The sequence below is a fragment of the Gorilla gorilla genome, chromosome 2 (assembly GCF_029281585.2).
Source record: "Gorilla gorilla gorilla isolate KB3781 chromosome 2, NHGRI_mGorGor1-v2.1_pri, whole genome shotgun sequence".
NCBI classification, from domain to species: Eukaryota; Metazoa; Chordata; class Mammalia; order Primates; family Hominidae; genus Gorilla; species Gorilla gorilla.
Genome location: NC_086017.1, coordinates 179,702,511 through 179,714,927, shown reverse-complemented (window position 1 = coordinate 179,714,927; position 12,417 = coordinate 179,702,511). Strand labels below are relative to the sequence as shown.

Genomic DNA, 12,417 nt, shown 5'->3' with positions numbered 1-12,417 from the left:
TGCCAAGGCCAAAGAAGTCAGTAGACATACAAATACTTGGTCTCCAGCTTCTAATAAGCCCAGGAATTGTCTTTCCAATTTCACTGCATCACCTTCATCTGGTTCTAATGTATACACATGTCTAGTGAATTAGTTCCCCTTGGGGGAAAATTTTGTTGTCTCAAGAGCTTGAGATTTTCAATGAAGTGCCAATGATCTGATACAAATTGTTGAATTTTTTATTATAACTGTTCCCTTCTTTTTATACGAGCCTGTTTACCTTTTGAGCACCCTGAAACCTTCTAGCATTTCAGAATAATGTTTAAAACATTGCATTATTAAGAAACTTTAAAATTACAGCTGTGAAAACAGACCTATGTCATTATAATCAGTGAGAAAGTCCCTTAACTGGGATTTCAGAATATAAAAGGAGCACCTGCAGAGAATTGGCAGGGTGAGAACCAAAGAGAAAAGAGAGAAAGAAAGAGAAAAAAAATTCATCAAGCAAAGAGAATGGGGTGTTTCTATTCTTGACAATCCATTTGAAAAAATGAAAGTGAGTCAGTATTTGAGAAGAAAACTTATTTTATGGGGGAGGGAGGGTATAGTTACTTACTGCATTAGCTTACACAATCATTTACTGTATCTATTAAATCACTTATACTTTTCCATTTTAAATAGCTATTAATCTATCTGTTTTACCTATAGACTGTGAGCTCTTCTAGTGTCAGAGCATATGTGCATCTGACAAACCAGCACCTAGTATATAGTAGATATTCAGTATTTGTAGCTGAATAAATGATAGAGACTAGAAATAATATAGAAAACATATTTTTATCAGACTAAGATACAGAAGTAGGAAAATGTTCAGCGAAGGAAAAATATTATTCCATATAAGCATTGCATTAATGGAAAAAAGTGTTCAATATGCATTTACATGCTCTGCTAAAACAACCACAAAGAATTAGCAAATTCTGTAACACTCATTTGGGGAACCCTCATGTCTCAGGATAGCCTGTGTGTGTCCCACAGTGTGTAGTTTTTCACTGGTCATTGAATTCCCTGGGTTTTAGGAGTAAAGAAGGCAGATAATAGTATTACTGTTTCTCTGATTTGGTTTTGTAGAATGTTGTCCTGATAAGTGAGGAAGATGAGACAGGCAAAGGTCCTCCTGAAAGCATAGTTCAGATAAGTCCAACTTATCAGGAGAGAGATTTCAAAAAGGAGTTGTTGGACTGACGGACAGAGCAAGTAGTGTCCAATTTCAGTTGGGGCCCAAGCATGACCTCTCATGTCTCTTTGCCTGTCCTGGCTTGTCAAACTTCCCAGTCCTCTCAGAGTTGATAAGTCATCTTCTTCGGTTTCCTCGAGGTGTATAAACGATGGCTGCTCCTCTTACATTCTTCCATGTCTTCCACCATGAAAAACATGACCTCTTTTTAGTTTGTTCCCATTATAACATGGTCATTTATTTTCTTTTCCTTTCCTTTTAATCCAAACTTTTTTGGCTTAAACTTCTCTACTTGTCCATCAACATTTTACTTTTCTACCCACTGGGCTCTGGCTTCCAATGTCCTCCTAATTGCCAGATCTATGGACACTTTTAGTACTCGTTGTAATGATGTCTCTGTTGCATTTGATACTGTTGATTCCTGCTTCAATCATTATACAAAAACGCTGACAATAACAGGCTAATTATGAGCATTCATATAAGTGCTTAGGAGAACTTTTTAAAAATAGTATGGGTTCTACAAAATGTTCAATATTATTATATTATTTTATTCAGTTATCTTTGGTATTCCTCTGTGTCCATCCTTTTGATTGCAGGTGTCCCTCATCTAGTGTCCTCATCACCCACACACTCTTGCTGGATAATTTTATCAGTCTTTTGATTTCAAGAACTATTGTGTTATTACTACCATATATATATATATCTTTAGCGCAGTGCTCTGCTAATCTTTATATTTATATATCTAACTTCCTGCTGTAAATCCCCATCTCGATTGGCAAATGTCTCCTGGGGGTACAGTCGTTCCTTGTTGGAAACCACTAGTTAACTCATACCTGGTTATTTGTATCTTTCCTCAGGTGACTATAGACGTCCTGTGAGCCAACACAATGTCTTCTTCATTCCTGTGTTCCTCAGACACAGCACAGAGCCACACGAACGGAAGCATAAAAACAACTTACAATTCTCAATTTAGAAGATCTTACTTTAATGGGAGCTCATATTTATACTCCTCCCAAGACACACACACAATAGTCTCTGTACATACCGTTAAATTTAGTCCTTTTTTCTTTTTCAAAAAGGAAGCATCTGGAATGCTTCAATAATGAAAAAAGTACATGGTAAGTGGATGGTGACTGAAATTTTGAGATAAGGGCATACCGTTAAATTTAGAAATCAGATGAAACTTTCCTTCAGAAAAGATCTGAATAATAATATACTCTATTAAAGGAATGATTTGATGTTTTTAAAAATAATCCAGGGAAACAGAAACTTCTAAAAATTTCACAGCAGCCTAAGACTTGAAAAAAATAATAAAGTGCTAAGGCTGATATGTCTGAAGCCATCATATCTATAGCTCCATGTTACAATGGTAAATGTGCCACAGAAACAAATTTGTCTTGGGAATTTTCACAGCAATAAATATCACAGTCTGGTGACAGTGAAATGGGAAAGGTTCCCTTGTCCCCCTGGCAGGGCGTGCGATGGGGGAGTGGCTCGCTTCTTCAGTGCCAGGCTGCTCAAACCTCTAGGGAAGCATACAGACGGGCAGGTCATGGGGCTTCCACCCCACAGCAGTGCCTAGGAGTGAATGTTTGCAGCTGAAGCCCCAGTGGGCGTGTGTTACAGGGTGCTCTTTTAGTTGGCCATCTATAGGCAGCTTGTGTTAACCACCTCAATTAGAACCCCTTCCTTATCACAAGGATAGAGGGATTCTGTATCCCGGAGTTTCTTGCCTTGGTTTACTGGAAGAATTGGATCACACATGGGCTTGGAGAATGAGTGCAAAGTTTTATTGAGTGGAAGTAGCTCTACGCCTGATGGGGAGCCAGAAGGGAGAGGGTCTTCACCTGGAGTTGGGCCGCTCGGCAGCCCCAGCTCTCCTGGCCAAACTCTGCCTCTTCTAGCACCTTGATGGCCTGGCAGAGTGCCTGTGTTGGTTGGTCAGTGTGCTTTTCTGTGTATGTGCTCCCCTCAACATCCTCTCAATGTCCAGCCGCTTGTCTTCTTCTGCCAATGTGTCCCTCTCGCAGTCCAGCAGCTTCTGTCTGCCTTGCCAGGGTCTCAGGTTTTTATAGGCACAGGATGGGGGCTTGGCGGGTCAGGGTGCTCTGGGAAAATGCAACATTTGGGTTGGAAGGCAGAAGTGCCTGTCTTCACCTAGACCCATGGGGTTGGAGCCCTAACCAGGGACCACGTCCTCCTCTCCCCAGCACTTCCCTTCCAGCCTTCCATATTATTTAAAGGGACCATGCTCTTCCCTTCCCAGCACTCCAACAGTACATGGAGTTATAGATCACACCCTCACAAATCTGAGACATAGTTGAGGGGTGTGGCATGTGTAATACACATTAGCTGGGGCCTTCAAATCTTTTCATGCTTCAAAAACCAGACCAAATCGGCAAATTGCAGAACACATTTAAGTTGTCCTCCTAAGCCACACCCCAGCTGATTGTGAAAGACAAAGGATCTAACTGAAAGCAGATCTTCAAAACAAGGTGATAGAATGGAAATGAGGACCAATACTAAAATAATTTGATGTCAGAATTAAAACATTTATCTTTATGGTGTGAAGCTATTTAAATGGAATATAATTTACTAAGAACATCATCAATTAAAAGATAAAAAGTCTAGAGTCTTAGAACCTCTAGGTTCCAAATGTGATATATTACTAGCCTCTGACTTAATAGCCTTATAATTTTGGTTCTTCTCTAACATCTTTCATGATTCTTTCCCTTGCCTCATCCATCCCTTGCCAAAAAACCTTGGTCATACTCCTTTCTTTTATAAACTTTTCCCTTCTTCGAGTTCTTTATTTAACAAATATCTATATTCTGAACAACAGGTCATATACTTCACAGGCATTCTAAGAGTCATTAATGGCCTTGACTTCAAGGAATTAATAATGCATTGTTGGAAAAAATAAAGTACAAAATAATCATCAAACCAGGAAGAATGTGAAAGTAGTGTAAAAGGGAAAAATGTGTCCTCTCAGAGGAGGACACCAGGATTCTTAACAAGGAAGGAATCTTAGCTGAGGTGATATATTACAAGTAAAATCTGGATTGGGAATAATTCAGGAAAAATGAATCAATCATTTTTTAACTTATGTGAAAGTATAAAATGCAGTGCTTGACTCATGGTATGCATTCAACTAACATGTATTTTTATTTTCTTTCTTTAGGAGTTTTATGGGCTAAATTTTTTCCTCCAAAATTCACATTTTGAAGTCCTAACCCCAGTATTTTAGAACATGACTGTATTTAGAAATACGGCCTTTAAAGAGATAATTAAAACAAAATTAGATGATATGGGTGGGTCCTAACCCAATTTCACTGGTATCCTTATGAGAAAGGGAGAATATGACACAGACAGACAGAGAGAGAGAGAGGAACCTATGAAGACACTGACAGAGATGACCATCTATGGGGCCAAGGAGAGAGGCCCTTGGAAGAAATCAATCCTCCCAGCAGTTTGATCTTGGACTTCTAGCCTCCAGATCATAAGGAAATAAATTTCTGTTGTTTAAGACACTCCATCTGTGTTAGTTTGTTACGGCACCTCTAGCTCACTAATCCAAGTGAATATAGGCCTAGGAAGGTAACTTGGATCTCTATTAAGAAGCTGGCATTTGGGGACTGGATTTGTTAGTTAATAGGAAGTCAAATGAGATTTTTGAGCCAAAAAAGTCCCAATGACCTAGGTTTAAATGGAAAGATTTGGCTTTTCAGTTTGGAGTGTAATGGTGTGGGAGACAGATTTGGAAGATCACTTTGGAGAGTATTGGATCATTGGATCAGCCTTAGTGCAAAATAGCAGGGACTCAAACTGACTCATTAACAGTGAAAAAGGGATTGAAGTGAAGAGCATTTAACTTGGAAACTGATTATATAATGGAGATCCAGAGAAGTGGAAAGTTCAATGGTACCAAGCGTTTAGGATGGTGGAAACATTAATAGTTAATAACGATGTTAATATAATTTTCAAAAAGTTAAAAACATGACTCTCCTGCAAATTGAATATGTTAAAGATTTTATTCAACTTATTAATTAACAAACCAGTAAAACACACACACACACACACACGCACACACACACACACACACACACACACACACACACATAGATAATCAGGAATCCTGAAATAATTTCCTAATATATGCCAAGCTGATTCATATCATGTAAAAGGCAATACAGTGATTTGGATCATCTTTTCCATAGAGGAGAAATCAATTCTGTCTCAATGGGACAAAAGAGGAATCATTTGCATGGCTATCAGTTTTCTAACAACTTAACTTCCAAGCTTTCAGAAATGCTCAGCGCTCCACTGAAAGGACAGACACCCTGTAATCTTTTTCACCCATTTCCAATCTTGGACTATTTTTTCTGACAATAAAATACAAGGGAAGTTATTTTTCATTTTAGATATGTTAAATATGCAGTGCCAAAGAAACACTCAGGGGAGAAAGTCCAGCATGCAATTGGAAATTCAAGGCTGCTCATCAGTGGAGTAGCAAGTCTGAAAACATTTGTCAGCTCTGCTTGATCTTTCCACATACCTCATCAGTGAGTTCAGAAAATTGAGACAAAATAATAGGTTGAAATTTGAGGCAGCTGTTCAGGACTCTTTACCTTTTCCTCCTCCTTGCTTGTTAACAGTCTGCTTTACTGTGATCCCTGTGTCTAACAGAACTTAAAATCTTAGTTTTGTGTTCTTGACCTGGATTCTCTCTTTTGGCTCCTTGTTCACCTCCTTTCTGGTAGCTGAACCTCACCTTTTCTCTTTTCCTAGGCTGGCCCCTTGGGCCCAGATTTCAACTGATACTTCTGGCAGAAAATGCTTGTACCAGTCTATGCCTAACAATAAAGAACCCAGTTCCCAACTTAGACATTTGGCTGGTGCTCCGGTGAGGCCTGTCCCAAAAGAGAAAAGCCAAAGAAGTAAATCTGAGTTACCTGAACAGAAATTAAAATTTCCCACATAAATAAATCTCATGATTTCCAATTTTCTCTCTTGACTTTAATTTCTGTGGCTCACTGGCATTGAGTCTTTTTTTTTCTTTACTATCTGCATCCTGAGTATTTCCCATATGATTTGTAAATGGCTCTAGTAACCTCTAAGTAAACAAAGTGTTCATTCATTCAGCCATTCTTTCACTCATTTATTCACTCGTCAAAAATTATGAAGTGCCTTGTATGTGCTAAACATTGTGTTAGGTGCCAGAAGATATATAGATAAATAGAATATATCCTTGTCATCCAAAAAGATAACAATTGAGGGCTATATTGCAATGAACACTTGACCTTTTCTAGTGCATTCCGGGTTTGCACATGTCCGCTCAGAGGCCCTGGACATAAAGGAGCCATCTGTCGAAACAGACTAGACTGTAACCTTGAAGAGCTGGGAAACAGAGCTGAAACTCAGGAGTTCTCCTCAAGTCAAATCCAACCATTACCCTCTGGATTTTGACAAAGTTATAAAGAAACTTTTGTCTAGTAATAAATATTATCCCACAGTCTTACCTCAAATATCTCAGTTTCTACAAGGAAGTGAAGATGGTGAATTAACTGACCTGTAAGCTACTATTTTAGCCCTAAAATTATTTGCTTGCATTGAGATACGAACTTAAATATTACATTCAAAGAAAAATATCAATAGCTTTTGTTTCTCAGAAATGTTGTTGATTTACCAATTCTCTAAAGTGTTCAACTCAAATCTCTTATTTAATAATTTCAAAGCACCTTTAACAAAAATATGTTTATTCTTATTTTACAGAATTTTATTTTATCAAAGATGTGGCAAGCAACATCACAAAATTAACCAGGAAATCAAGGACAAAAAAACAGGAAATGAGACAAAAGCATAAATGATTCTTCATATTTGATATAAGTTCATTGAAGAAATATAAATTTCTTTTCAATGAAGATAATTGGTGTGTTTCAAATAATATAAAAAAAGTTGAAAGCCAGGGTCTCACACTAGTTAGATAGTATTCTGTAGAGAGATAGTATTCTTAAAGAACTAGACTGTTAACTATTGCTCACAAAATTTAAACTTTGGGAGCTCAAAGGCAGTAGAAATGCCCAATAGCTCCTTCATAGTAGACACTTATTTCTTCCAGAGTGTTTCCAATTCAAATATCTTGATGACCAAATTATATTCAAGAAAACCGGGTAACAGCTTCATTTGGAGCATCTCTGCTTCATCTGAGGCTGCTAGAGTAATGGTAGAGCACAGCCTACTGGTGTGCCCCTCTACCACACCACCCTCCCCTCCCTGAAAGAAACATACACACAATATATAACATATGTAAACATTTAACATTAAGTATTATATAATATAAAATATTTAATATATTATAAATATATAGTTTATACTTTATATTTTATATAAACAATATATTTACTATATACTATATCTAATATATAATGTTGCTTTTGGTTGTTGTACATTTGGGGGCAAGCCAACAAAGGATTTTAGAAAAACAAATTTCTCACCATGGTAAAAAAAAAATAGATTAAAAAAATCACCACTAAAACAAAAACACCTTGTTTTGTAACGAACTCTAATATAAAATGCTTTGGGCAGTAGACTCAAAAGTGGAAGAAAACCAAAATGTCCACATTTATTTGGAACAATATCCTTCTGCTTCTTTTTCTATAGGTATCTTTTAACCCTTAAATAGTTACTTATTTTTATAGATGTAATAACATCATATCATCATGGAAACACCACATTTTCAGAATTTTATTTTTTAATGATGTCCAAGTAATGGAGTTACATGGATGTCATTCTGTCCCTTAGCATGCTTGAAGACCTAGTAGGTAGCTTTAAAAAACATACACATATAATGGGGGCAGGGGACACATTTTCAAAATGTACCAAGGTCATTAATGCACCAAATGTAAATGGTCTCCCATTTATCAAATGCCCCAGAGAAATCAGGGGATAATTGAAATGATAGATGAAGAGATGAAATTCTAGGCTAATGGGTTGTATATCAATGTCAGATTTTTGAAAGCTTTTGGAAAATGATTCCTATTCTTTGCTTATTTTTAAAGTTTTAAAGCCTAGGAAGACAAGTAATAGCAGAACTGAAAACCAATTAAAAAGAGATCCCATCGATCTATCAGAAATATTTCTACTATGATTTTTCTCAGAGTGATTTGCATTTCCCTATATTAATTTTAACAGAATTTATCATTATCTCTACCTTTTTGTGTAATACTTGTGCCGCCTTTCTTTCTCTTTTGGTGAAATCATCAGTTTATAAAATTACCTCACCTGGAGATCAATTCTCCTACTTCTTCCTTCTGACAAAGTTAAAGGAATTTTATGTTAACCATCATTCTAAGCAAACTATCACAAGGACAGAAAACCAAACACTGTATGTTCTCACTCATAGGTGGGCATTGAACAATGAGAACACATGGACACAGGGCGGGGAACATCACACACCGGGGCCTGTCGGGGGGTGGGGGGCTGGGGAAGGGATAGCATTAGGAGAAATACCTAATGTAAATGACCAGTTGATGAGTGCAACAAACCAACATGGCACATGTATACCTGTGTAACAAACCTGCACGTTGTGCACATGTACCCTAGAACTTAAAGTATAATTTTAAAAAAAGAAATAAATAATTTAAAAAAGCTTAGTGAGGAAAACACTTTAAAATAAAATATTTTTTCAATTTGATTAAAAATGGAAACAATTTTATCGACTGAAAAAATCATGGAGATGTATTTAGGGTGGCTTAAACTTCCCAAGAAAAAATGAGACAAATAAGAGCTGAGCATGGTGGCATGCACCTGTAATCACCAGCCCCTCAGGAGCTGGAGGATCACCTTGAGCCCCAGAGTTCAAGTTCAGTCTGGGCAAGGTAGAGAAAACTCTATCTAAAATGAGAAAGAGAGAAGGAGAGAGAGAGAAAATAAGTGGAAACTTACTTTATAGAGCAGGTTATTTACGGTTAAATCAGGCATATGTTCTGTAGAAAACAAATGATGCTCAGAAACAAACGATCTCTGCTCCCAAAAGTGACAAAACAAACAAATAAACAAAAAACTAAGATGAAAATCCAAATATTAGATAAGGGCAGATGTGTTAAAATACAAATGTAGGTCAAGCCATTAGCGGGTTTAAGGAAGCCCGCTGGAGATCAATTCTCCTACTTCTTCCTTCTGACAAAGTTAAAGGAATTTTATGTTAACCATCATTCTAAGCAAACTTTCACAAGGACAGAAAACCAAACACCGCATGTTCTCACTCATAGGTGGGAATGGAACAATGAGAACACATGGACACAGGGCGGGGAGCATCACACACCAGGGCCTGTCAGTGAGTGTATCTTCCTAGGGCAAGTGGAGTTTTCTGTCCATGGAACAAATGTGTGTTTTGATACCTTTAATGAACAATTTAAAAAGGTGCCTATGGTAAGTGGTGTTTCCTCCAAGTCAGGCCCAGATTTTGGGGCTCAGCATGGCTATTAGAGCTGCTCAGGAACTTAAAGAGAAGCACTGATAGGTGGCTGTGGGCACAAGCCATCAGCCTTAGAGGAAGGATTCAAAGGAGGCCAGCAGTCCTAGGACAAGGTCACTATCTTGACAGTTGTTTCTACCAGGAGCAACATGAAAATGATCTTGTTAATCATTTCAACAGGCCAATGGAAATTGCCTCTCTTAGGACTTGTGCCGGGAAGCATGAGCAACCAAAGTCAGCTGAAAGGTCAGTCCAAGGATCCTGGGACTCATAAAAAAAGGGACAGCAAGAAATTCCTGGAAGAACTCTCTCAAAATTAAAAACATTTGGATTCTAAGCTCTGAACAATACTTGGGAATCTGAAATCCTGGGCACAACTCCCCAAATAAATTCTCTGAAATAACTTTAGCTTCTTCTATGCATTCCAGTTGTTAAAATATTGATATCGTTTTATACTGACTGGAAAATAGTCTCTGTCCTGAGATCCCTGAGTAGCACCCACCTTCAGGGCTGCTCTCACCCGCTGTCCAGGACTTCCCAGACCTCTCCCAGTCCACCTTTGGCATGTTAATGCCTAGTAGCAGACAACCTTGAAGACACTGGCAGCTCTGGCACCTACTCTGAATTTGTGGATTTTCTGTGCTGTATGGGATATTAAATACTTTTAATATCACTTATGCGTAAATCTAACACTTAAAATGAAACACTATTCTTTTTTTTCCATTCCATCTTCACCATAACAGTCCTTCGTTTCATACTAGTTTTCCATACACTTCACAAAAATATAAGCTTTCCTCACCCCCCACCATCACCCTTATCTACAATGCTAACAAAATGGAATATTAACATTACTGTTTGGCATTGAATTCAAAGCTTCAATTATTGTTTCCAATTCCAGTGGCCCTTTCTGAGATTGGCACAGCATGAGATAAAGGGAATATGAGATGTGACTATAACGTGATGAAACTGATTGTCACATGTGGCTTGTGGGATTTCTCAGATTACTTTTTAGTCATGTTTTGTATTAGTCAGTGGGTAAAAACTAGCTTTCTGGGCAAAAAGATTTCCTACATCCCCCAAATAAAATATACATTCTCTTTGTCACATTCGTGAGGGCTCTTTCCATAGGAAAATTTAGTATCTCTAGAGAACTCCAGAGCCTTATTAGTCATTTTTTCTTTTGCACTGTTAATCCACCACTATCTTAAAATATTTTGCTCTAAGAGCAGGATATTTTACCTGGCATAATAGAATACTATCAATGTCTCTAGTGGTCAGCAAATACAAAATGACAAAAATAGCAGAATCACACTAAATACAGTTTTTATGAGGGCAGAATTTTTAAAGAAGGCCAAACAAATTATACTGAGTGCCTTGTTCCTGTGGCCATCAGTTGATCCCTAACTCCAGACAGTGGCCATGAAGTACATTAAGAACAAGGCAAAAAACCCAACAAGAGATTCTGCATGGATACTTCAACATAACCATTTACCCCAAGGTTTTTTTATTGGGATGCACTTTTTGCCTTTCTTCTGCTTAGCTTAGAAATGAATGGTATAGTGTTTTGGCGTGTGTTTGAGAGGATGCTGAGTGCGTCCTGAAAGTTTATCACAAAATTTTGTTAATGGCACAGGCAAAGGAAGACAGGAGGTTTGTGTTTGAGTTTCACTTTACTGTTTGAACAAAAACCCAGTATCCTAAGAAAGTAAAACTTGGTGTTTTTATGCTGTTGATCCAACCTCTTCAAAGTAATTTCCCCTAATGCAAATTGTCTATGTATAGTTAGAAATTAGAATCAAGGTAAGAACTACTGCAGGCAGCTACTTAATCCTGGTGTGTTTATGTAGATATATACTATATCCACATGAAGAAAATTAGGTGATCTTCATAATGATGTGTTAGAGATATTTCAAATATTTTTCTTCTGATTTACATAGCAAAAATAACATTTGAGCATAAAACACTATATATTTTTTGTGTTACCAATATGAGGTCATACTGTACCTTCTCTTTTATGAACTACTTTATGTTTTAACTTAATAATATTCTATGAATATTTTCAGGTTATGGACATTCTAAAATCAGTTTTAATAATTGTTATGTAATGCTTGGTTTTTAGAGAGAGTTTCCTCTTTATGAAGCTTAGTTTATTTTTACACTATTACCAATAATATTACTATTAACATCCTTCTAGTTATTTAATAAATATTTGTGCTAATAATTCATGCCTATAGTATGACTCCATAATGTTGCTGAAAACTATCTTGCACAACTGAAGCTACCCTGTCATTTGTACGGCAGTCTAAAGTTTCTGTCTACAAAGGAGACATTGAAAGCATATTCTGAAATTGGTACAATAGTGATTTTAACGTTTTTCTCTACTTGGAGAGTTATTTCAAAATATCTGCCATGTATACCCTGAATTAGACATGAATATCACAATATTTTGCATTTTTAAGAAGTATTTTGATTTTTAGATTTTAAACTGGTTCTTTTGACCAGAGAGAGTGTAGTGTACTCTCTGTAAAATTTAAATCCTGGATAGTACATCACAAATCACAGGGGATGATCAATTATTCAATAAATTCTACTTGAATAAATATTTAGTAATTTGAGGGAAAACCCATTTAGAGCCTCACCTCACATCATTTACCAAAACAGATTTGGCTGGACTATACTTAAATATTTTTTTAAAACAAACTATTGAAAAACTGAAGTTGGATATTCATCA

General features: G+C 36.9%; 1 protein-coding gene across 2 annotated transcripts in view; it reads right to left on the bottom strand.

Annotated features, from left to right (window-relative positions):
• The window catches only part of LOC134758113 (fibulin-5-like), a 459,088-nt gene that overhangs the window by 181,336 nt on the left and 265,335 nt on the right, over positions 1-12,417 (bottom strand). The gene's annotated exons all lie outside the window — the stretch shown is intronic.